A 26,883-nucleotide genomic window follows, 5' to 3' on the forward strand; every position below is an offset into this window, starting at 1 on the left:
CCCAAATTTTTGGCGAGACATGGAAGCCCCAAATTTTGGGTGCCGGGGCGCGGCATGGAAACCCCAAATTTTTGGCGCGACATGGAAGCCCCAAATTTTGGGCGCCCGGTGGAAACCCAAAATTTTAGGCGCCAAGTGGAAACCCCAAATTTTTGGCGAGACATGGAAGCCCCAAATTTTGGGTGCCGGGTGGAAACCCCAAATTTTGGGCACCGGGGCGCGACATGGAAACCCCAGTGTTCCCGGGCTTCGACGCCTTTTCTGTCGCGGCGTGGAAACCCAAAATTTCCTGCCCCCAAGCAATGAAAAATTATCGTCTGGAGAAGAGGCAGAGACGTGAGAGGGTTGCCCGGATTTTTTTTGTGACAAGAGCGAAGCTTTGAATCAAGGCAACCAAGGGCTGAATCCCGGTGGATCGTGGCAGCAAGGTCACTCTGCCACTTACAATACCCTGTCACATATTTAAGTCATATGCAAAGGATTCTTCTCAACTGCCATTTGGAATTTAACTTCAAAGCTGCCCTGATCGAGATGCTTCACGGTCGCGGTTTGCAAATGACACGGGCCCCTGGGGGCGACAAAGCGATGCCCCTACTGCGGGTCGAGATACAGTCGAAGAGTGACATGCACCGCTTCTAGCGTGGATTCTGACTTAGAGGCGTTCAATCATAATCTGACACATGGTAGCTTCGCACCACTAGCTTTTCAACCAAGCGCAATGACCAATTGTGTGAACCAATGGTTCCTCTCGTACTAAGTTGAATTACTATTGTGGTGCAGTTCATCAGTAGGGTGAAACTAACATGTCTCATGATGGTCTAAACCTAGCTCACGTTCCCTATTGGTGGGTGAACAATCCAACACTTGGTGAATTCTGCTTCACAGTGATAGGAAGAGCCGACATCGAAGGATAAAAAAGCAACATCGCTATGAATGCTTGGCTGCCACAAGCCAGTTATCCCTGTGGTAACTTTTATGATGCCTCTAGCTTCAAATTCCAAAAATCTAAAGGATCGATAGGCCACGCTTTCAGGGTTTGTATTCGTACTGAAAATCAAAGTCAAATGAGATTTTACCCTTTTGTTCCACACAAGATTTCTGTTCTCATTAAGCTCATCTTAGGACACTTGCATTATATTTTAACAGATGTGTCGCCCCAGCCAAACTCCCCACCTAACAATGTCTTCCACCCGGATCGAACCGCCGAAACGTGCCTTAAGGCCAAAAACAGGGGCAGTGCCCCATCTCCGCCCCACAAAATAAGTAAAATAACATTAAAAGTAGTGGTATTTCACTTGTGCCGAAAACAACTCCCACTTATTCTACACCTCTCAAGTCATTTCACAAAGTCAGACTAGAGTCAAGCTCAACAAGGTCTTCTTTCCCCGCTGATTCTACCAAGCCCGTTCCCTTAGCTGTGGTTTCGCTAGATAGTAGATAGGGACAGTGGGAATCTTGTTAATCCATTCATGCGCATCACTAATTAGATGAAGAGGCATTTGGCTACCTTAAGAGAGTCATAGTTACTCCCGCCATTTACCCGCGCTTGGTTGAATTTCTTAACTTTGAAATTCAGAGCACTAGGCAGAAATCACATTACGTTAGCATCCGCAGGGACCATCGTAATGCTTTGTTTTAATTAAACAGTCGGATTCCCCTTGTCTGTACCAGTTCTGATTCGACTGTTCGATGCCTAGGGAAAAGCCTCCGGCAGGGGGAATTCTACGCCCATAGCCCAATCGGCACGCGACTGCCCACCCTCACCGTGGGAGCAGTTCAGGCAGACTGCCGACAACCCACGAGTTAAGGGCGCAAACCCCTAGGCCCAGCCCTCAGAGCCAATCCTTTTCTGAAGTTATGGATCCATTTTGCCGACTTCCCTTACCTACATTGTTCTATTGACCAGAGGTTGTTCAGCTTGGAGACCTAATGTGGTTATGAGTACGACCGAGCATGAACGCTACTCAGTCCTCCAGATTTTCAAGGGCTACCGAGGGCACATCGGACACCGAAAGACATGCGGTGCTCTTCTAGCTACTGGACCCTATCTCTAGGTGAACTGATTCCAGGGTGGGCAAGCTTTTAAAAAGAAAAGATAACTCTTCCCGGCGCCCCTGACGATGTCTCCGGATTTCCTAATTTTGCCTCCCACCGCCATGTCCCGATTCGGGAATATTAACCTGATTCCATTTTGATGCTCGTGCAAAGTGCACTCTTGATACAAGGCTTCCCCATCTCTTAGGATCGACTAACCCATGTCCAAGTGCTATTCACATGGAACCTTTCCCCACTTCAGTCTTCAAAGTTCTCATTTGAATATTTTCTACTACCACCAAGATCTGCACCAGGGGCTGATCCACCGAAGCTCACGCCTGAGGTTTCTCAATGACCCCCATGTCCTCCTACTCATCGGAGCCAGGCAATTGCTCTGACGGTCAAGTATAGGTTGCGCGCTTCAGCGCCATCCATTTTCGGGGCTAGTTGATTCGACAAGTGAGTTGTTACACACTCCTTAGTGGATTTCGACTTCCATGACCACCGTCCTGCTGTCTTAATAACCCAACACCCTTTGTGGGATCTAGGTTAGTGTGCAATTCAGCACTGTAACTCGACTTTCGGTTCATCCCACATCGCCAGTTCTGCTTACCAAAAATGGCCCACTTGGAGCTCTCTATTCCACGGCATGGCTCAATGGAGTAGTCACACCCTCTTACCTATATAAAGTTTGAGAATAGGTCCAGGGCGTTACGCCCCCGATGCCTATAATCATTTGCTTTATTCGATAAAACTCACGTGTGAGCTCCAACTATCCTGTGGGAAAAATCAGAGGAAACCAGCTACTAGATGGTTCAATTAGTCTTTCTCCCCTATAGCCAAGTCAGACGAATGATTTTCACGTCAATATCGCTACGAGCCTCCACCAAAGTTTCCTCTAGCTTCGCCCTGCTCAGGCATAGTTCACCATATTTTAGGTCCCAACAGGTGTGCTCGCACTCAAACCCTTCGTATAAGCTCAAGGTCAGTCGATGATGCACAACCCCAGAGAGGGGATCTCGCCCGTCAGCTTCCTTGCGCCTCGCAGATTTTCAAACCCGCCAACTCGCACACATGTTAGACTCCTTGGTCCATGTTTCAAGATGGGTCGAATGGAAAGCCCGCCAACCAACACCACGAGTGCACAGGTGCACACGGCCTGCCACAAGGGCGCACACTTCATTCCTTGACCACCGCAGCAGCAAACTGACAGGCAGTAATCCACCCGTGCTTGTGACAATGCAACAGCCCGTGTTGGTTTGCACCTCAAGTCGAGCGGCGGACCATCCTGAGCCGTTCCACATCCGACAGTCTCCATCCACTTCCCTCCTGACAATTTCAAGCACTCTTTAACTCTCTTTTCAAATTCCTTTTCATATTTCCCTCGTGGTACTCGTTCCCTATCGGTCTCTCGCCCGTATTTAGCCTTGGACGGAATTTACCACCCAATTAGGGCTGCATTCCCAAACAACCCGACTCACCAACAACGCCTTGTGATGTGGCTGGGTCCCGGGCCGACGGGGCTGTCACCCTCTCAGGTGCCCCCTTCCAAGGGACTTGGCCCAGTTCTTCCGCTAAGGCCGCTTCAACAAGCTACAATTCAAGCGGCGCCACCGCCCGATTTTCGTGCTGGGCTCTTCCTGGTTCGCTCGCCGCTACTAGGGAAATCCTTGTAAGTTTCTTTCCTTCGCTTAATTATATGCTTAAACTCAGTGGGTGTTCTCGCCTGAGCTGAGGTCGCAAAGTTGGAGCTAAATCCACCCTACCCCATGGGAGGACAAGAGAGAGCAAAGCAAGTTCGACCGATGCCACACAAATCCCGCATCGGCTAACGCCGACTGCCCATCCAAGGGGACAAGATCATCGCTCGCCGACGCATGCCACGAAACATCGCTTGAGGTATTTCAGCCGACTGCACCGCATGGGGCACGGATGACCAGCTCTGATACTCCCTAGCATATTGCAGGGAGCGCGTTTGAATGGGATGCGACGCCCAGACAGACGTGTCCTCAACCGAGGCCTCGGGTGCAAATTGCGTTCAAAAACTCTATGATTCATGGGATTCTGCAATTCACACTAAGGATCGCATTTCACTACGTTCTTCATCATAACAAGAGCCAAGATATCCATTGCCGAGAGTCGTTTCCACTTATTACCAAAAAATCGACCACAAAACTGAATAGGGACACCCCCCACAACAAATGTAAGGCCAAGGGGAAAAAGAAGGAAAAATGCATGAGAGGAAGAGAAACAAAGTTGTCTAACCCCCTAACGGGGGGAGGCTCAAATAGAGGACAATCTCCCCCAGCCCCACGCCCTCGCAAAAAGGGGGGAAATGCATCGAACAGCGATCGAGAAGGACTAGGGTGGCCACCCTGGGAGCACGCACTGCTTTTATCCCTTCCCTGACACCAGCCCACAATAACTCCCCCTTTTCTCCATAGAGCTAGGGACCAAAAGGAATAAAAGGGTAGAAAACAAAGCACAAACAAAGCACGAGCCTCCCAAGCCCCGTGCCTTCGGCAAAATGGGGGAATTGAAGGGGATGGCGATCGAGAAGGATGAGGGTGGCCACCCCAGGAGCTCGCACTATGTTTCATCCTTCCGGAACACCAATCCACAACAATCCCACCTTTTCTCCGTAACGCTAGGGGCCACGAGGAAGAAGGGAAGAAAATAACAAGAGAGAAAGGGATATATCAACCGTGTCTACTGGCTCACAAGGGGAGGCTTCAAACAGAGAACAAACTTCCCCAACCCCATGCCTTCACAAAAAGGGGGGAACTGTAGGGGACTGCGATCGAGAAGGACTAGGGTCGCCACCCTGGGAACTCACACTGATTTTCGTCCTTCCCAAACACCAATCCACAACAATCCCACCTGTTATCACAAAACCAGTACTAGGGGCTGCAACTAAGCATGGTCTCATGTAACTATTTCAACCTATCTTTAGACCAAAGATTAGCCTCTTTGATCAGAGAGGGCTCTCTCAAAACTCTTGATAAAATCCTTCACACACTAGATGGCTAACTCTTCATTTACTTATGAAAATATAACTGGTTGGAAACACACCAAACGATATCTCATTGGGCTATGGAGTCTATAATATCAAGTAGACAAGAAAAACACAGTGATCTCATAGAAATCAAGGCTCTTAGCATTACAAGTCAAACATATTCCACCACACATAGCTTGCTGTATACACAGGAAGTCAGAGCATATAATTATGAATTCTGAGTGATTGCATACAACAAAACCATAAAATAACATAAGGTATAACACATCATCACTTCATTTGACCATGACAATCCTTCGAGAATCTTGAGAAGAGAATAACTCTGTTTTACTATTACTGTCAAAAAAGGTCTTACAGTGGCCCAAAACAACACACTTTTTCTATTAAGTATCCAACCCTTTCTACATCTAACCTTGGCCCATATATAGGCAAGCAAACTAAAACACCTCGAGCTTCCTCCTCCAGCATGAGGGGAGCCTCGAAGGTGGCTATTAACTACTCCTACATGCTTTTAACTACTGCATTAATTACAAACATGCTGAACTAAAATTACACACAATCCTAATCCAACTAAAATACTAATTTCATTCTCCTCGCAGACTTGATGCTTTCTTGGATGCTGGACAGCTGTATGATTTTCATTATGGCTAAGATATGTTAAGGGAGCATTCACCGAGCAAGCTGGTCTCGGATGCTAGCTGTAAGACAGCTTATTAATTGATAAAATTAATCACCCTATATCCACGGTCCCCTGTCTTCCATTCCTCTTCATCATTTAAAGAGCACACTCCGAGTTCTTTGAACCTTCAATTAACAACGCATAACCACCATATGCTATATGATCTGGATACTTTAAGGACCAACAGGTGTATCAACCGAACATTCTGGTAACTCCACCAATACCCTAGTAGCTCGGTCATAAATTGCCTTTGAGAAAACTTTATGAAAATAAACAAAATATTTTATTTTCCCTTCAAGACCTACACCTGTCACTGTTTGAGTTGTTATGAAACCCATGTATGATCTCCCTGCCTGAGTTTGAGACCTTCTTTTACCATTAACTGACCTCATCATCAAAATTCATTGTTTTTCCACAAAACAACATTCTACAGCAGTTTCGTAGCGCGCTACGAAACTGCTGTAGATGTCAAAACAGAACCTATGTATCTTTGAAGCGTTTTCTGCTTAGATTCATGATCTCTTCAGACATTTGTACAGCTATTAGGAACCTAAATAGTTTTAAGAAGATGAAGCTTGCTTCTGTCATTAAATATCACAGCCAACTTGATTAGCATCAAACCAATAAAAAGCTTCATAAATCCCAACTGGAACATAAAGTCACTGCAGTATTCCTTGCTGTCTTCAAATCTTCAAATGAGGTGGTCTTTTTCAAAGTACAGATCTTAAAGTTGGAAGAATTCAACACTTGGACATTAAGCTCCTTAGGATTATCAAACCAAACTATCTCAACCTACTGTACCAATTTAACTGGGTCTACATATATCAACTTCGGCTTGTCTGTCAGAATCAGCTGCATCTTTTTGTTGTAAAGTTTCCGAATTTTCTTAACCAATGAAACCATCACAATGAACTCCCCTGGATCTAGAAATTTCTCCCATTTAGAGTCACAGTTAATGGTGGGGCTAACTTTGGAGCCAGCATACTCCTAACATTATCCCAGTCAACTCCCTTGAAGAAAGGATGACTCTAGAGAGAAGCATACCCTTCAGGGCCAGAAGCCAATCTTTTAGATGGGTCCATATCCAGCAAACAATCAATAAGGTGCCATGCTTCAAAAGAAAAATATTCAGGAAATTTGAAATCTCTATCCATGATCCTTTGGAATGTGAGCCACTCACTGCTATCTTTAAAAGGTAATATGTCAGACAGCATCTGATACAACGCGCAACCCAGTGCCCATAGATCGTTTCCAATTGTTGGAGGTGCATGCTTAAGGACCTCTGGCGGAACGCAGGCAGCTGTACCAACAAATGTGCAGGGCTTCTCATTTGAAGTAGTCGGAATAATTGAAATTGAGGTGTTTTCCATTGGTTTGAAGAAGTATATTCTCTTTACATCTCGGTGTATCAGTCCTACTTTGTGAAGGTATTCTAGGACATCCACAATCTCTGCAATATAGAAACGTGCTTCATCCTCTGAAAAACGAGATTTCTTAACAACACGATTTGAATCCCATCCCAAGATAGAAAGCAACATTCCATGACAGTATTATGAAGATTGCAAACATGTTACAGATGGCAGATTGGTTAGCAAACAAATTTGTGAAGATGACACCCTCTCAATTAAGGAATAAGAAAGATGAAAGTTCTAAATCATATCTTAGCACGGTGACCTTCCATTCCATAAGTTAAAGTTATTCCTTTATAAATGTTGTACCTTCCCAACTTATTCCCAAGCATACCAGTGAATATGGCCGCTCAATACAACGGCAATGGATTTCCCCGAGACCTGTCATTCCAATTAAATGTGGCTTCATGGCTTCAACAATTTAACCATGCAAACTCTAGCCTTCTGTTCCCTTGGGAGCGTTTGGGTTCCTGCTTGCTGATCAACGATCCAAATCTTTATTGTAAATATCAGAAACATTTCCACTGCAAACCCACCATGTGGTAGCCAATCTACAAGATCAAAATTCACAACTTCTGCACGATTCAATCCACAATTGAAACCCCCAAAAACGAGCTTTATTTTACCATATCTGAAAGAACTCTAATCATATGCGTTTCACAAGATCGAAGGATCTTAACAAAAATCCTCTGATCTGATTATCTTCCACAGAATGAAATGTATAGCGCGCACCTGAGCAACACTACGACAGCAGCGATTTTATGATACTCTTTTATCTATCAAATATTCATCAATATTAACAGTTTGCCCGAAAGACGGATTCTAGAAAACCCTGAACTAATCCTTGCAAATTATAAAAGCGCCATTCTATCTCTCCTCCAAATCTAACCTTCCTTCTGTGTTTATTCAATGCGCACTCGTCTTTTAACGACATCAATCAATATCATTCCAGCTTTTGCGCCACATCTCTATCCCAGTGTCACTAACCATGGCGGCCTTATGGCAATCAAATTCTTTATAAAGCTACTTGACACTTGGCATTAATCGCTGCATTTCATACGAGCACTTTCATGCCTTCAATATATTCATTAATAATGAAACAACGTGCTTAATAACATTCACGCCATTTTCATTTATATCAGTTATTTTAAAAGCCCGTGTGCCTTGAAGAAACGGCTGCAATGCATTTCGCATAAGCCATGAAAGAGGATTTGCTTGATTTTTTAGGTAGCAGGGTGTGACTTAAATCACAGATAAATCCCTTTTCTAGCAAAAGCTTGGCTCGCAAATTCTCAAACGATACCATTCGTCCTTCAAGAATTCATTTACTAAACTCTTCTTCTACATTGCTACCATTCGGACCATTGTGATGACAAATACAGGGGCTATGGTTGTTGAGAAAAGTTCTAGCCTCATACCATGTTACCAATGCACAATAATTATAAAATCAACACCAGAAGAGTTCGGCCTCTAATATCTCGTTTTCTGGCTGAAAAGTTCATGTTTCATAGAATGCATAGATGAACTTTAATATATGTTACTCAATGGCTGGGAAGAAACAAATCTCTTACACCGATTCCAAACAGAATTCTCGGTGTCCCTTTTTTCTTCTGCCAGCAATAAACACAATGCTGCCTATCTGTAACACTGGCACAAACTTGCTGAGCCCACACTTTGATAATGGTGGAGGGATAATTTGAAAGTTCCACATCAACTCCAGGAAATGCGCTCCTTATCATTCCCTTTAACTGGAATCAATAGGCTGACCCTTCCATCGTACATTTCTAAAATCTTGACAAAACTCACATGAATGATTTCCAACCCTTTAAAGTAGCTTTTTCATTCCTCCACCAGCAGAACTTGGGTAGTAAATCATAACACTGTGATCATATCCATGAACTGTTTTTTTCACAAAAGGCTTCATAATTCACTTTTCATGGACTTGAACAAAATCCCTTGCTCCACAAAATAGTCCAACTCTTGATAGAGGTAATGCCCGTTTACAAGTGCATACTTGGAGTGGGAATGCCAAAATTTTGAAGGCGCTCATATACCTTTCGATTATCATGGAGAGGATGTTAAGATCTAAGCTCATTCAGAAGGAAAGGCTTTCAAAGAGTAGCATAAGCTTCAACTTTCTCAAAAGGATAGCTGGTTTAATAAAAACAATCACAAATTGACCACTTCATCGTTGCTTCTTCAAGAATGATGATGTCTCCAAATATTATGATCTCAAATTCACCAAATTCCCTCAGCCAATCCAGGATGTACTTCTTGGCAGCAGAAGGAACCTTCTTTTCCATTACGCATACTCCAACTATGATTATGGAGGAGAAATCACCGACATTCATCTCCATATTTCTCAATTCCAAAGATTTGAAACAACAACTTGATTCCTATGTTGTTTATGTAGCTGGTATGAAGGAATGTTACTGTGCGATGCTCTTTGGCCACCGTGAGGAACTACACCATCAAATGCCTTGAGAGAATCGACAATCAACCCTAATAGCTCTTCAGATTGCTCTGGCCATTTTGCAAAATCCATAGATCAGAGTATCATATGCAACAACACCAGAGTTATATTCTTTAGTCAACCTTAGACCTTTAAGCACATCAACCTCATCCACAGCAGTTGCAGTCAGTGTACAATAGACATGCTATGATTCAGGCCTCCACTGAAAACTCAATCAAATCTCCAGTTTCGTAGCACGCTACGAAACCACTCAAACAGGTAGCGCTGCGAAACTGCTAAAAAGAATCCTGGCGCTGCGAAACTGCTAAATAGAATTCAGGCGCTGCGAAAACACCCTGACTTTAAGCTAGACTAAAAATTTTTGACAACAGCATTTTCAGTGATAACACCACCTTTTCTCCGTAAAGCTAGGGGCCGAAAGGAAGCAGGGAAGAAAACAACATGAAAGAAAGAGAGATATCAAACGCCTCCATCATCTCATAGGGGGAGGCTCAAACAGAGAACAAGCTTCCCCACCCCCGTGCCTTCACAAAAAGGGGGGGAACTGCAGGGGATGGCGATCGAGAAGGACCAGGGTGGCCACCCTCAGAACTCGCACTGATTTTCGTCCTTCCTGAACACCAATCCACAACAATCCCACCTTTTCTCCATAAAGCTAAGGGGACAAAAGCAAGAAGGGAAGAAAACAACAGGAAAGTAAGAGATATCAAATGTGGCTACCAGCTCACAAGGGGAGGCTCAATCAGAGAACAAGCTTCCCAAACCCCGCACCTTCGGAAAAAGGGGGGAACTGCAGGGGACAACGATCAAGAAGGACTAGGGTGGCCACCCTTGGAACTCGCACTGCTTTTCTTCCTTCTCAAAAACCAATCCACAACAATCCCACCTCTCCTCCATAAGGCTAGGGGCAAAAGGAAGAAGGGAAGAAAACAACACCAAAGAAACAAAGATCCCAAGAAAAGAGAGAATCTCAACAACACGCCAAGCAGATGTTCGCTAACCAAAAAGAAATCAAACAAGGCACCCAATCAAAAAAGTGCCCCACCTCTTCACACCCTCCCACATGCATTCAACACAACACCCTTTCTAGCTTTACAACATAGCAAACAACCAAGCAAATAAATCAGAACCCAAAGTTGACCAACAGAAAAGACGATGGCCACGATGAGACCAGTGTCTAGGTACATCACTGAGAGGCAAACAACTCCCCAAACCAGCAGCACAAGGCTTCAAACGACAAATAGATTGTTGCCCATAACACAAACCCACCCCTCTATTGCACCCCTCCGTGTACAAAACACCCAACAAACTTTCCAGTGAGAGAGTCAACGTGGGTCAAAGAATAAAACTCCAAAGAGGAGTTGTCACGGGCCGACACTCAATGCTGGAGAAAGCTGCAGGCCACAAATACATCAATGGTGCAATGCCACTAGAGAGAGGGACGTTCGCAAAGCGCACACCACGAAACAAATAAATGATGCAAGTCCCACAAAAAACCCACAATCCAAAGGGAGGAACAAAGACACAACCCGCTACTTATTTTTCCCTCAGAATGGGAGTGGCTCACGAGAGGACGGGGAATTCCCTCGACGATAAAGGCATGAGATAAGATTGCCACCCTCATGCCCGTCAGCGGAGAAAAATGCGATCTCAATGGAGCTCAAACCGAGGGATGGGTTTTTCATTACCTAGACACCCAACCCTTCTATGAGGGCATGTCGAGGAATGGTCAGAAGGGACTAGGGTGGCCAGCCCAATGGGTTGAACCGCTCTTCATCCATCCCATACTGACCGCACCCTGACAACTCCCCTCATGGAAGGTTTGAGCTATCAGGCGCGCGCGCAACCACTCCCTTGACCCAACCACCAGCGAAAAAGCTCACCCAAGCAACACATCAACCGCTGCCGCCTTTTAGAGAGAACCAACTATGGAAGCCCGCACCCTTGGCCCATGCCTTCCAATGAACAAAAGAACGAGCACCACCGCTACGAATGAGTCCAAATTTATCCATCGTATTTACCAAGCACCTCAACTTTGTAGCAACCATGCCCGGTTGAAAGGATCATCGGAAGGGATCCCAAGAAATAGGCTTCCCCTGCAGAAACACATTGGGGGGAGGAAAAACAAAGGATGGGTGGGACAAGCACAAGCATGGCTTGCAAGCACACATGAAAAAACAAGCGTTACCTTTTGACAAGCAACCAACAATGTTCCCGCCAAACACAAAACCCACTCCCCTAGAGATGCACCACAAAGTCCCACATTGCAATCGATGCCCAACCAACCTGAACCAAAAAAGAAAACCTCTACTATCAATGATCCTACCGCAGGTTCACCTACGATAACCTTGTTACGACTTCTCCTTCCTCTAAATGATAAGGTTCAATGAACTTCTCACGACGTTGATGGCAGCGAACGGCCATCGTCGATGCAATCCGAACACTTCACCGGATCATTCAATCGGTAGGAGCGACGGGTGGTGTGTACAAAGGGCAGGGACGTAGTCAACACGATTTGATGACACGCGCTTACTAGGAATTCCTCATTGAAGACCAATAATTGCAATGGTCTATCCCCATCATGATGCAATTTGAGAAGATTTCCCGATCCTCTCAAACCAGGAATAAAAACTCGTTGGATGCATAAGTGTAGCGCACATGCGGCCCAGAACATCTAAGGGCATCACAGACCTGTTATTGCCTCAAACTTCCATGGCCTAAACATCCATAGTCCCTCTAAGAAGCTCGCTGCGAAGGGGAACCTCCACGCAGCTAGTTAGTAGGCTGAGGTCTCGTTCGTTATCAGCATTAACCAGACAAATCGCTCCACCAACTAAGAACGGCCATGCGCCACCACCCATAGAATCAAGAAAGAGCTCTCAATCTGTCAATCCTTACTATGTCTAGACCTAGTAAGTTTCCCTGTGTTGAGTCAAATTAAGCCGCAGGCTCCACTCCTGGTGGTGCCCTTTCGTCAATTCCTTTAAGTTTCAGCCTTGCGACCATACTTCAAAGGGCATTCCAGGTGCTCTCTTACCAACAGCCACCTGAACACCCATCAAGTAAAAGAGATGTCAAAATATCATGTAAGACTTTTATGCCTTACACCTCTTGCATTCCAAGAAGGAAGCACACGCAACATGCCAAGGACATGGTGAACAAATGGGCAGACCTGCCAAGCCACTACGCACCAAGGCCACTCTGGAGTTTTCAGCCACGGCCCAACCAACAAGAAAACGAGCGATCACTCACCCACTCCCTTAGAAATGCCTCCAGAGGCCTCCACACCCCGCACCGAGGCCACTTAAGAGTGCACCCGGATAACACCGACGATGGACCTCGATCTCCCGACCGCCTGCGGCAACCTCAATGCGAATGAAAAGGAAGGAAATAAAAAGAGGATGACCGACCACACAAATCCTATCATAGAGAGGCCATAAAAACCTCCCCGCCCCGCACCGATGCCACCTAGGAGTCCACCTGGACAGCAGCAACAGTGGACCTTGATCAGATGATCACCTGTGGCAGCCTCGACACAAAGGCAAGGGAAGGAAATCATACAAAACAATGCCCCCCAACCCACCCCTTCCCTCCCCGCATAGGGGCCACCTAGGAGTCCACCCAGACAGAAGCAACGATGGACCTCGATCACATGATCGCCTACGGCAGCATCAATGTAGAGAGGAAACGAAAGGAAATAAAACAAGACCAACCGAGCCCACAACCTCTCTTAGAAATGCCCCCGGACCCTCCACGCCACGCACCGAGGCCACCTAGGAGTCCACCCGTGACAGTAGCAACGGTGGAGCTCAATCACTTGACCGCCTGTGGCAACCATGATGCGAAGTCAAAGGAAGGAAATAAATGCAAATCAAGAGGGTCACTACACAATGCAATAACACATATCCGAATAGGAGGAGGGATCGGGTAGCTCCGCACCCCACGCACCCTACGTACAGGCAACCTAGGAGATTTCCCACAGCTTTACCAACTGGACGATGAAAATTTTTTCCCTACGGCCACCTCCACGCAAAGGATGGAGGTCAAAGCATTCCACCTCGAAATCCTTCTTCCAGATAGCCCCCACCATCGACATAGCAAGCCTCCTCCCCATTAGACCAGGAGCGCATACACAATCAAAACAACAAATGCCCATAAACATTGTGACTTAACATTTCCAACCACAAAAGCCTGCCAAGGAGCCACACCACAACAACCCATGCAGCTCCAAGAACTTGGAGAGCAGAAGGGGAATTGTTCACATATGCCTCCCAGGACGAGCATGGCCAACATTACCGCTCATGCGCTACCAAGTGGGGATGGAGAGATTATGAAAATCAGACACCCTACAAATGACCCAAGGCCATCGTTCAGGCAAACCTGAAAACACAACTCGATAACCAACCCACCTTTCACACAGAAAGAAAACATGTCACTGGTATCATCTGGAGGGGCACAAGGGGACCAAGACGAGCCAAGGAGCCAAACCACAATAGCCCCAATAGCTCCAAGAACTTTGAGAGCAATTGTCCACCCTACACCCAACATTACCACTCATGCGCTACCGAGTGGGGATGGAGAGAAGATGAAAATCGGCCACCCTACAAACAACCCAAGGCCATCATTCAGGTAAACGCGAAAACACAACTCGATTACCAGCCCACCTTTCACACGGAAATAAAACCTATCGTTGGTATCATCTGGAGGGGAACGAGGGGGACCAGGATGAGCCAGGGAGCTACACCACAATATCCCATACAGCTCCAAGAACTTGGAGAGTGGAAGGGGAATTGTTCACATATGCCTCCCAGGACGAGCCTGGCCAACATTACCGCTCATGCGCTACCGAGTGGGGATGGAGAGAAGGTGAAAATCGGCTGCCCTACAGATGACCCGAGGCCATCGTTCAAGCAAATGTGAAAACATAACTCGATTACCAACCCACCATTCACACGAAGAGAAAACCTATCGTTGGTGTCATCTGGAGCAGCACGAGGGGACCAGGATGAGCCAGGGAGCCACACCAAAACGACAAGACAACCTCGGGTCACAACTTAGCATTTTTTGATACGGGCTCGTTTGCCCGAGTGCGCCCTCGCCTGAACGACCCACCTGAACAAGTTCACATGGACGCCCTCAAACGACCCGTCCAAACGATTTTGCATGGGTGCCCGAACGACCGAAATGAAGCGACAAGGGAGAGCTGGGAAAATGAACGTACACAAAGCCAACCTCGGGTCACAACTTAGCATTTTTTGATACGGGCTTCTTCGCCTGGGCGCGCCCTCGCCCGAACAACCCGCCCGAACGAGTTCACACGGACGCCCTCAAACGACCCGCCCGTACGACCAAAACAAAGCAACAAGGGAGAGTCGGGCAAACGAGCTGCACGAACGTGCACAAAGCCAACGTCAAGTCACAACTTATCATTTTTTGATACAGGCTCGTTCGCCCAAGCTCGCCACCGCCTGAATGACCCGCCGAAATTATTTCACACGGACTCCCTCAAACGACCTGCCCAAGTGACCGAAACGAAGCAACAAGGGAGAGCCGGGAAAACGAGCTACACGAACGTGCACAAAGCCAACCTCAGGTCACAACTTAGCATTTTTTGATACGGGCTCGTTCACCGGGGTGCACCCTCGCCTGAATGACCTGCCCAACACGTTCACACAGACACCCTCAAATGGCCCGCCCGAACGACCGAATCGAATCGACAAGGGAGATCTGGGCAAACGAGCTTCATGAACGTTCACAAAGCAAACCTCACGTCACAACTTAGCATTTTTGATACGGGATCATTCGCCCGGGCATGTTGTCGCCTGAACGAGTTCACACGGATACCCTTAAACGACCCTCCTGAACGAATTCCGCCCGCACGACTGAAACGAAGCGACAAGGGAGAGCTGGGCAAACGAGCTGAATGAACGTGCATAAAGCCAACCTCGGGTCACAACTTAGCATTTTTGATATGGGCTCGTTCACCCGGGCGCACCCTCGCCCGAACGTCCCACCGGAACGAGTTCACACGGACGCCCTCAAACGACCCGCCCGAACGAGTTCACACAGACATCCTCAATTGACCCGCCTGAACGAGTTGACATGGACACCCTTGCCCGACCCGCCCGAATGAGTTTGCACAGACGCCCTCACCCGAACGACCCACCTGAATGGGTTTGTTCAGAGACCCTCACCCGACCTGCCCGAACGAGTTTGCACGGACAACCTCACCCGACCCGCCCGAACGGGTTTGCACGGACGCCCTCGCCTGACCGCTTGAACATTTTTGCACGGAAGATCTCACCCGACTCGCCCGAACGAGTTCACATGGGCGCCCTAAAACGACCCACCCGAACGATTTTACATGGAAAATGACCCACACGAACGAGTGTTTACATGGCAAATGACCCGCTTGAACAAGTTTACATGGGCTCCGACACATGACCAAAACGAAGACACAGGGGAGATTCGGGAAAACGGGTAGCACGATCGTGCACAAAGCCCAGCCCCGGTCACAACTTAAATTTTTTTATATGGCCACATGTGCTTTGGGCGTCGTCACATGACACGACACGACACGACCTGACCCGACGCGACCCATTTGCATGAGCACCCACACACGACACGTCCCGACCCGCCCGAACAAAATTTGGGGTTTCCATGGGCGCACAACCCGAACAAAATTTTTGGGTTTCCGTGGGCACACGACCTGAACGAAGGCACGGGGTAGCATCAGGCAAACGGGCCACACAAATGTGTAGAAGACACACGGGCGGTCACGACTTAGCTTTTTTGGCACGGCTACGTGTGCCTAGGCACCCACACACACCACGACATGGCCCAACCTGCCTTGTGTGAGCCGACCCGACCCATCCGAACGCGTTTGCATGGGCACCCACACACGACACGACATGACCCAACCTGAACAAAATTTGGGGTTTCCTTATATGCACAACCCAAACGAAATTTTGGGTTTCCATGGGTGCACGACCCAAGCAAAGGCACAAGGCAGTGTCAGGAAAACGGGCCGCACGAACATGTAGAAGGCACATGGGGGGTCATGACTTGGCATTTTTGGCACTGCCACGTGTGCTCGAGCACCCACGCACGGCACGACCCGACCTGCCCAAACGAAGGTACAATGGAGCGTTGGGCAAATGGGTCGCGCGAACGTGCAAGAGGCACACGGGTGGTCACTCCCTAACATTTTTTGCATGGCCACATGTTCCCGGGCACCCACGCACGGCACGACCTGACCCGACCCGACTCGACTCGCCCGAACGCGTTTGCACGACACCCACACACAACACGACCCGACCCACCCTAATGAAATTTGTGGTTTCCATGTGTGCATGGCCCAAACAAAATTTGGGGTTTCCATGGGTGCATGACCCGAACGAAGGCCCGAGGGAGCGTCAGGAAAACGAGCAACACGAATGTGCAGAAGACACATGGGCGGTGACGACTTAGAATTTTTGGCACAACCACGTGTGTCGGGGCACCCACACATGGCACGGCACGACCCGACCCGCCCTGGGCGAGCCGACCCAAATCGCTCGAATGAAATTTGGGGTTTCCATGGGTGCACGACGTGAAAAAAGAAAGCACACGGGTGGTCATGACTTAGAATTTTCATCACGCCCACGTGTGCTTGCGCACCCCCACACACGGCATGGCACGGGATGACCTAGCCCGCCCGAAGGAAATTTAGGGTTTGAACGGGTGCACGACCCGAACGAAGGCACGAGGGTAGGAATATCTTTGACTCTAATACATAAATATACCTGGGGTAACATGCCCTTAAGGGCTTCAACATTTTCTTTTGAGTCTTTATAACACTTTAACATGTGCTAGGCCTATTTCAATGAGCAAGAAACTCAATGATAAATATATATATATATATATATATATTTATTTATTTCTTTTCTTGAATAAATACAAATATCAAAAGTACATTTATGAAGACCGAACCCAGTTACACTTTCTTCAACACCCCGTCTTAACTAGGGAGGTATTCATAAATCATTACAAGGTGTTTGGCTATTTTTCAATCTTGAATAATTCACATAAGAGAAACCGGATTGGCAACCAATCTGTTATAGCATCATATTAGCCAACATTGTTCATAGCAAGGCCTTGACTAACAGCTTTATCTCTCATAAGATCAGAGCACAATGTTGGCGAGGGCAATGGCTTATAAACACCTTGGTCATTGTCTCTAAAGGTACATAGCCACCGAGGTGTTCCCTGAGTATGACCTTCCAGGACAATTCTTGTCTTGGGTTCCCAGCCCTCAAAGAATATCGCTCCTCTTGCCTACTCTTGTCTTGGGTGCCCTACACATAGTCAAAGAGCATCAGATGCCAAATGATTGCCCAATCCTCCCGTTATTTCTTGCCAAGTGAAGACAAGAATATTGTGTCTATCTCTTCCCCTTGATTGGGGATGACATGCCCAAGTTTCCTCTGACAAGGAACTTGCCAAAGCTCCTTTGTAGTTGGGAACTTGTTAGAACTCCCTCTTAGCTAGGGATTTGTCCATTCATCAACAATGTCTTCTTCATGGGTCCTTGAATCGCTTGATCTCCTTCTTTCCTTCGTTGTCATGAAGTCTTTGTTTGAACTTCTTATTGCTAGGGTACCGGCCATCGATCAATTTCCCCCCTGGTTTGTCATGTCATTGCTCCCTTCGTGGAAAGTGGCCTTCTTGATATATATCAGGTCCTTTTTGTCATCTAGCTACTCCTTTGTCTCCTTGTCTATCCTTCATAACACTTATCACATGGATGCTTAGTTGTACTCGCTTGTTCCCGTACTTTGATTTAGTGGCCCTTCATGACTTCATCGTGATATTGCTCTTCATCATGACATATTTGTAGAGTCGAATCAATTATCTGTGCCTTACTATATCCAAGGCCTTCGTAGGTGTCAAGGGTCCTTTATCTTTTTCTTCCTTTGTCAGATTTTCCGTGCCTTCTTTCGAGAGATGTTGAGGAATATTTTCAAATAGTTATTCTTTGTGACCGCGATGCTCTTCATTTGCTTCTTATTAGATTGATTAACCTTTACTCCACTGTAGCACATGCCTCCGAGCATGTCGTTGGTGAAAGATATCCTTTTATTCTAGAAATTTTCCCATGACCCAATCAATATATATGATGACATGACTTAAACTTTGATGCATACATACCTCATCTTGATTATGCTTTTATCATCGCGGCTTTATTTGATAGTTCTCCTCGATTGGTGTATCCTTTCTTGCTTCATCTGCTCTCGCTTGTATATCATCTTCTCTTGAATCCCATAAACGGGACCCCCAATGAGACCTCTACCCCCTTTGAAAGAAGACTTTAAGCAAAGAGGTTGACTTAGTCATAGGAGGATCTTCCTTCTTTTTCTTCTTGTCGTCTTCTTTCACTTCTTGAGTTACATGAGCTTCTTCCCCTTTTCTCTTGTTGTTGTTGTCCTTCTTAAGTTTAGGACAATCCCTTTTGTAGTGTCCATACTCTTGGCATCCAAACCGTTGGACTTTGGGCATGTAGTGGTCCCAACCAATTTGTCACTTTCCTTGCAAAAAGACACTGAGGTATACTCAAAAGGGGACATATACTTAGTTGATAGAGTTTGAGATGTAGTGAACTTGCTTTCTTCTTGAAGACTTGATGGCTTGCCTTCCTTAGATCTTGATGTTGTTCAAGTTGCTTTCTTCAAATGGACTTGCTTGATGACTTGACTCGTAGTGCCTTTCATTCTTCAAGATGGTGTAGCTTGATGTAGGTCCCTCTTTGATTTGTTCTTCTTGTAGGTGCCTTTATACAAGGTGTTTCTTCTTTCTTTGTAGTCTTCCATGATGAATGATATATGGTAGACCTTCTTGTCCTTGATGTGATTGAGACTTCTTGGCTTGACGCTTCAACCTTGCGGATGTTCTTGAGATTCATTTTCCTTGATGTGTCACCTTAGCTCTGATACCGCGTTGAAGAATCTAGGGCAATGGGGTATAGCGGGATTCTTCTAGACTTGATAACAATTTGTGAAGCTCTTTTACAATTTATCGTGTTATCTTTTACTTCTTCTCTTCTTATTAATGCATGTGTGTTTACTTTCATCAAACTGGTGCCAAAAACATAAGAACAAGAACACAAGATGTTGGCTATCTGCCAGGGAAAAACCTCTCTCTCTCTCTCAGAGGAAAACCCTTGCGTAAGCTTCTTATTGGTCATTGTGAAGCCCTAGACCCTTGACAATTATATCCCCCAAGCACAAGTCGAGTCCTTCCTCCTCTCTGCACTTTGTTTCTTCGGCGCTTCGTTCCCTGACACTCTGTCCTTCTTTCAGCTTTTGATAGTCCATGGTGGACTAGCTCTAGAAGAGACTCCAACCTTTGATTCTTAGCGAGATCCTTTACCAATGAAGAAACCTTCATTCTCTTAACCAACCGAGCCTTTTTCTTGGTGTGAGGTTGCAGGCTCGATGTACACCAAGTTTACTGCACCTGGGGCGATTTCCATTGCGACGAGACATGGAAACCCCAAATTTCCTACACTTGGGATGCTTTCGACAAGGTGAGACATGGAATCCCCGGGTTCCCCGAAATTTGGCGAACTTTGTCGAGGAGGGACCGCGAGACCCCATGTCACGCTCATATCCTAGTGGTAGTATTTCAACCACGCATAAGCAGGTGCGGCACCGCCGTACTTTTTCTTTTTACCAATACTTGAGTACACGGTCTACGCCTACTTCAACACTCGGTCAATTTTCCAATAAGTGTTCTTAACAATGCAGTGAAAATAACTTACCATAAATTTATCTTCTTCAATTATTCTTTCAACCTGTCGTGTCGTGTGGTCATGCTGCACTGGCCCGTGGCCTGCACGACACAACTCCACACCTGAACTGCGAACCTATCCGCCCGACTTTCCCTTTCGCGGCGCCCAAACTCTGCCCGTCGGTGCGGTCCATAGTGAGGGTGCATGGCTCGCATGCAGTGCGTCCTGCCTACCCAGATGGTAACCTGCCCCGCTCTGCCTATCCGTGTTACCATGCCTGACCCACCCTCTATAATCGGCCCACCGGTGCGGCCCTCCTACCCGCGTCCTTCTCTTCCTTCCATTTTCGCCCAACTCCTTCCTTTGCACTTGTTCTACGATGTGGAAGTCTGAGTTTGATGTCCCTTCATCGAACGCCATCCTCCTTACTTATATGCATCCTTTCGCCCAAGGGCCATGTCTCTCAAGGATAACAAGGGTCGGCTCCATCAACATGCATGTCCGGCTGACCTACCACATAACCTCGACACGCCCCATTCCAATGAACCGCCGCATCCCTTCATGTGCACCGTTGCACCCATGGGTTGGCTCCAACACCTCGCTGATTACACCCATCACCGCACGTCGCACACTTGCCCGCATCCTAACTCGCCCGCACATGGTCACCTCTTTCATCCAGGCACGCAACAAGGGTCACCCGCACGCCTTCCATCGGTGGCTCGCCCATCATGCAGGTATCAAGGGGCGTGCGCCATGCCCAACGCGGCGCGAGTGACATGGGAACCCCGCATGTCACATCCCCCAGGCCTACAGTAGTCTTTCAGCCATACTTGGCGAGGTGCAGCACCACGAAACACTTTCTTTTCACCAATACTTATGTCCATGGACTACGCCTAACCATTAGTCTACTTAGTTTGTTTTTCGCAACCAAGTATTATTATGTTTCCTTTTTACCAATGAACACCCATACACATTCATTATCATCAGCAATTATACATGAAGAACACAATTGCACAGTATAAAGGGAGGGGAAAATCCCTGAAAAATGAGTCTGCCCGAATACAATATATTATTCAAATCTACAATGTTTACGAGGCTTTACAAGCATACTTGGGAAACACCAAGTTTCATACTTAGCCAATTTTACAAATAGGCAACACCTCCGTGTGCCAACCAAGTTCCTTGCCCGAGCTGGGCGGGAGCGCCCTCACACGAGCTGCCAACCGTACTCCTCGACCGAACCTCGTTTACTGCTGCACAACGTGCGGGCGACCTCACTCGAGTCACCCCGCATTTTCTTTTGAACGATGGGCGGGCGACTTACCCGAGTCACCCGAGACACCTCCGCATTTCTTCTTCCACGATGGGCGAGTGACCTACCCGAGACACCCCGTGTCACACCCAACAGCAGGTGCCTTCCTTACCCGCGCCCTCACCCGATAACCGAAACCTGTGTGTATCATGTGTTCTTGCCCAAAAGCGAGTGCATATATGCCCGCGCCTCTTTTGTGACCTACTCCACTACTTCACACTTTTTTCTTGATCACCAAATGCTCATGTTCGAATGTCCATCTTCGAATGAATGCCAAATGCTCCAACGCCTTGCCATATTTATACGAGTGGTTGGGTGAGTCGCTGCCCAGGCCGACTCGACCACCATGTGCCAAAACGTCCTTTACACGTCGCAAAATTGCCATCCGATTGTTGGTCAGCAAACAATCCTTTGTTCAAGTCACCACAACATGTAAGTTGACCCGTGGGTTATGCCAAACACTCCCACGCTATAAACCAACCATCGCTCCACCTCTAATGCACATATTATACTTTTGTCACTTCGTACATTTCGATCGTAGAGTTCGAACTTCGCACCAATGGGGAGAAACCAAACCGCAGGTCCTTACACCGCATTTCCCAGACTTGGGCAGCAATTTTTGTTGTGACACGAAATGGAAACCCCGTGTGTGTCTGCTGACTTGGGTAGCAGTTTTCATCGTGCTGTGAAATGGACACCCCAAGTTCCCAGTACTTTGGCGGCTCTTTGTGGCCCCACAACATGGAAATCCGAAGTTCCATAGACTCTCAGGTGATTCAGGGTGTGCAGCGACATGGAAACTACGAGTTCCCCAGACTTGGGCAGTGGTTTCGAAACACCCAAAGTTTTGGAGACTTGCGAGCTGGTTTACATCTTCATGGAAACCCCAAGTTCCCTACGTTTCCCTTGTGCCGTAGAATGCAGAAACCATGGTTCCATCAAGGGCAGGACATGGAACCCCCAAGCTTCCCAGGCTTGGGCGCTAGGGCGGGACATGGAAAACCCTGAGTCTCCACAGGCTTGGGCACCGCTGGCTTCGGTCGTGGTGCGACATGGAAACCCCCAGTTTCCGCAGGCTTGGGCGCCGCTGGTTTCGGTCATGGTGCGACTCAGAAACCCCAAGTTTCCCCAGGCTTGGGCGACGGGGCGCGACTCGAAAACCCCAAGTTTCCACAGGCTTGGGCGCCTCCGGTTTCGGTCAGGGCGCGACATGGAAACCCCAAGTTTCCCCAGGCTTGGGCGCCACCGGTTTCAGTCGGGGCGTGACATGGAAACCCCAAGTTTCCCCAGGCTTGGGCGCGACTTGTAAACCCCAAAAAATTTTGCGTCGGGCGGAAACCTCAAATTTTAGGCGTGACATGGAAACCCCAATTTTTTTTCTACGCTGGGCGGAACCCCCAAATTTTAGTCACCGGGTGGAAACCCAAAATTTTTGGTTCAACATGGAAGCCCCGAGTTTTAGGTTCCTAGTGGAAACCCCAAATTTTAGGCACCGGGTGGAAATCCAAAATTTTTGGCGAGACATGGAAGCCCCAAATTTTGGGCGCCGGGGTGTGGCATGGAAACCCCAAATTTTTGGTGCGACATGGAAGCCCCAAATTTTGGGCGTGTCACACGGAATGAGTCGATATTGCGGACAAGATAGACCTTCCTAGAATCTAAAAGAAGACCTAATGACAAGCAAACCAACCAGACACTATCTTTCCCTAAATATGCTTTAATAAACAATAACAAACAAGTGTTTTTAGGGCCTACCTTTGGTCCAATGCAAGCTTGTGGATGCCCTCGCTCCTTTGATTCCAATGAGCTCCTTTTCGCGAATCTGCAAACACAAACAAGGCAAACAAATTAAATAGCACCTGAAAAACCAATTGCATAAAACATATTTAACATGAAAGTCAAGGAGTCCATGAAACAAATAACATAAGATACTTGTTGAGAAAAATGAATTTGATTGTATTCATTTAAAGGAAGAAGAACCTTACAACCTTTTGCCTTGACGCTGAACAAGCTCCTCCCAGGGTCCAACAAGAAGTCTCCTCTACTTTGACAAGTTTCACTCACTCCCCAATGAAGCCAAAAAGGTATGTGATCTCTCCTCTTAAGCTCAACTAGGAAGTCTTAATTTCACCAGCATTTACCCTCAAAATGTTCAGCTTCTAACCTCCTTAGTCCTCACCCCAATGCCTATATTTATAGTGCAATGGAGGGAAGTTACTAGGTCCTCCTTCAAAGGGATAAAGCCCTCCTTCAAAGGGATAGCTCCTTTAGTCAAGGGATTAGCTCCTTCTCTTTTGGGATGCATGAACCACCTCAGAGTGAACAATCCACATCAAAATTCCTTCTAGAAAACTCTAGAGTTAACCCAAAGTGAGTTTTTTAAGATAAAACTTGCGCTTTTTGACTTTCACAGGGGTTCGCACCTACACCGTTAGGGACAGAGCGGGTAGGTACGCAGATTTTGTACACAGAAGGTTCGGGATCGCAGGTGACCATGAGAGAAAGTTCGGAACCAGAGTTACATTGATTTTTAATGTCTTTCTCCCATTTCCAAAGCTTGATTTGAAGAGCTGAGGTCTTAGACTTGCTTAGGAGGACAGTACAAGTGATGATAGACCCATACTGACTGCAAATAATCATGGTGACGATATTTTTGTGTAACAGATTGCCCCCTAAAGTGTGAAGTCTGTAATAAATGAGGATTTCATTTATCATATAGGAAGAGTGAAGTACTCTATCATTTCGAGGATCATCTTGTGGAGAGCCCGGTCGAAACCTGTAAAAACATTCAATGCAAGATATATATATGAGATCATATCATCGCTGAGGTAGGCATTCCCATACTCAGACCAAAACTAACTAGAAAACTATCTACTGCTCTGATGTAGGAATGATCTTGTAAAACATCACAAGTATAGACTCATGTGAACATAGTATGGGCGCAACCATCTGTTTATTAATAGTCCACAACATAATAAATACAAAATTCCTCGCAACCTGGATGGTGGAAACTAGATCCAGAGTATTCATTTCTACTTCCCGAAATAGTACGATTCTATCCATGCGAATAAATGTGTTGATGTCGAACATGGTAGAAATCACTTGATTACCAGTCAATGATGTAAACTGTTAACAAGTGTGAGAGAAACCACCAGTGATGTCAATGGCTCTCAAAGTACCCAGTACAATCCATGAGATGTGAATAAATGTGTTGATATCGAACATATCATGGAATCCTTCGATCGAAAGTCAATGATGTAAACTGTCATCGAAGGCGAGAAACCCGCCATTGAGGCATGCAGATCTCAAGGTACTGACGATTCCTAGATCATCTTTCTAGATAATGAGCTGATGTTGACAGAAAGCGATCCGTCGTAGGAAAGCCCACAACACGAAATCATAGATCAAGTTCAAGGAATTTAGTTGCAAGGACTGACTCAGGGATGGTCAAGATGGATGACAGATATTTTGCAGATGAATGGCTTATTGGCAGTGACCTCTTGAACACATAACGACACGATAGATGGCTTGGTGACAATTGACTCAAAGTTAATACCCAGAAACCAACTGAAGACTTTCAATGTGGTTTGATCAACTGTTAGGCAAAGGATTTCCCAACCCAGGTGAATAAAAGTGTCGTGTTCAAGAGTGGTTACAAAGTATGACAAACAGATTCGTTTTTCTCTCTTTTCCCCGACCATTTCTGGCAAGTACCTCTTTATTTTTGACAAGCTTGAGGAGGATAACATTTGCTTGATTATAAGCTCATCCTTCGGATGAGTCCAACTTAGTTTAAATTCGAACCCTAAGAAGGAGTGGTTCGTTCCTGTTTGTAATTGAACAGGTCCTTTACTGTGAAATTTTAATGAGTCTAGTATAGGAGAAACTCGGCGTTTTTCAATTTTAGAGAGTCTGAAAAAACTTAAGAAGACTCTAGGGTTGACCTTTTTCGTAAATTTGTGTCTCCCAAGCCCGAAAAAGTATAAAATAATACTTGAGAGAACCGCTTGATCTTTTACGACCAAGGATTACTTTTCTTTATTAGTGCCCTTGACCCAAAAAAGTAAAAAAGCGATCAATGACACGTCGTTTTATAACCAATATCGAATTTGAAACGACAAAAATCCGGCAATATTTTCACGTTTTTACGGTCGGAAAAAGAGCTATAAGTGGACCGTCTTTTAATTCAATTTTAACGAGTTTAAAAGAAACACTCGGCAATCTTTTCATGTTTTAGGAGTCAGAAAAGAGCTTAAAGATGACTCTACATGTTTTTCTGTCAAAAATGATAGATTTCGCCTGAATAATCCTTTATTCTACACAAAAACACAAACATTACTCATACCTGTTTGAAATAGATAAAAGCGTCGCAAAAGACCTTTTCAAAGTGAAACATAAACAAATTTGCGATTTATTTACTCAAAAAACTTATAAAAAGGGCCTTTGTCGATTGATTTTTACCGTTTGCGTTTGGGTGAGAAAATAGTCCTTTTGCTTAGAAAACTTCCCGTGAAGATTGTGGAAAATCCAACCGTCGGAATCGAGCGTCGTCTTCTCCAGGTAATCCACATCATCCTACTCTTCATTTCCAACCGTTTAGTTTTTTGTTTTAGTCCTTCATTTCATTTTTTGGGAGGGTTTTTAGGCGCAAAACCCGCGCGCAGGGTTCGCAGGTTTACCATTGCGGACCCGCGGACCCCGACTTTTTCTCCATTGGGAAAAAGCTCGGGGTCCGCACCTTCCGTGTAGACAAAGTGCGGACCCACACACTGTGTCTAACTTGGAGGGTGCGTACCCTGCTGCAAGGGTTTTGAACCCAAAAATTCTCAAAAATGGACCAACCAAAATGTTTTCTAGCAATTTAATTAATCTTTATACTTGATGCAGAGAGTACGTCATGCTAGATTGGCATGAATGAGAGCATGAGGACGTGGATGTTGCCGCATGGAATCATCAGCCTTCACTTGATGCTTTGAGGGCGTGCGGACTGTACAAATTCTGGACCATTCCTGGCATGAGGGCTCAGGTGGATTTCTTACAGTGGCTGGTTGAAAGATGGAGCATACAGGACCAGTGCTTTTTCATTGGTAGCCACCGGCTCGAAATCGAGACGGTGGACATTTATTTCTTGACTAGTTTGCCTAAGAGAGGCAAAGACTTGACTCTGCATAGGACTAGGCCAGGTGGCCAGT

The 26,883-nt window shown here is 46.4% G+C and overlaps 2 non-coding genes and 2 pseudogenes across 2 annotated transcripts; all 4 read right to left on the reverse strand.

Moving 5' to 3' along the window:
* Positions 1-379: 379 nt before the first annotated feature.
* On the reverse strand, positions 380-3,774 carry LOC149195359 (25S ribosomal RNA). The gene has a single exon (XR_016255210.1). It is a non-coding gene; the product is annotated as a 25S ribosomal RNA (ribosomal RNA).
* Positions 3,775-4,021: 247 nt separating this feature from the next.
* On the reverse strand, positions 4,022-4,175 carry LOC149195360 (5.8S ribosomal RNA). Its single transcript, XR_016255289.1, has one exon. It is a non-coding gene; the product is annotated as a 5.8S ribosomal RNA (ribosomal RNA).
* Positions 4,176-6,362: 2,187 nt separating this feature from the next.
* Positions 6,363-7,267, reverse strand: LOC149195361 (3-phosphoinositide-dependent protein kinase 2 pseudogene; annotated as a pseudogene).
* Positions 7,268-11,925: 4,658 nt separating this feature from the next.
* LOC149195362 (18S ribosomal RNA) lies at positions 11,926-12,676 on the reverse strand (annotated as a pseudogene; the record flags this gene model as incomplete).
* Between the last annotated feature and the right edge of the window lie 14,207 nt (positions 12,677-26,883).

This window comes from Pinus tabuliformis, chromosome 2_2 (assembly GCF_031772625.1).
Source record: "Pinus tabuliformis cultivar Carrire ecotype Pingquan chromosome 2_2, CPIR1, whole genome shotgun sequence".
Lineage (NCBI taxonomy): Eukaryota > Viridiplantae > Streptophyta > Pinopsida > Pinales > Pinaceae > Pinus > Pinus tabuliformis.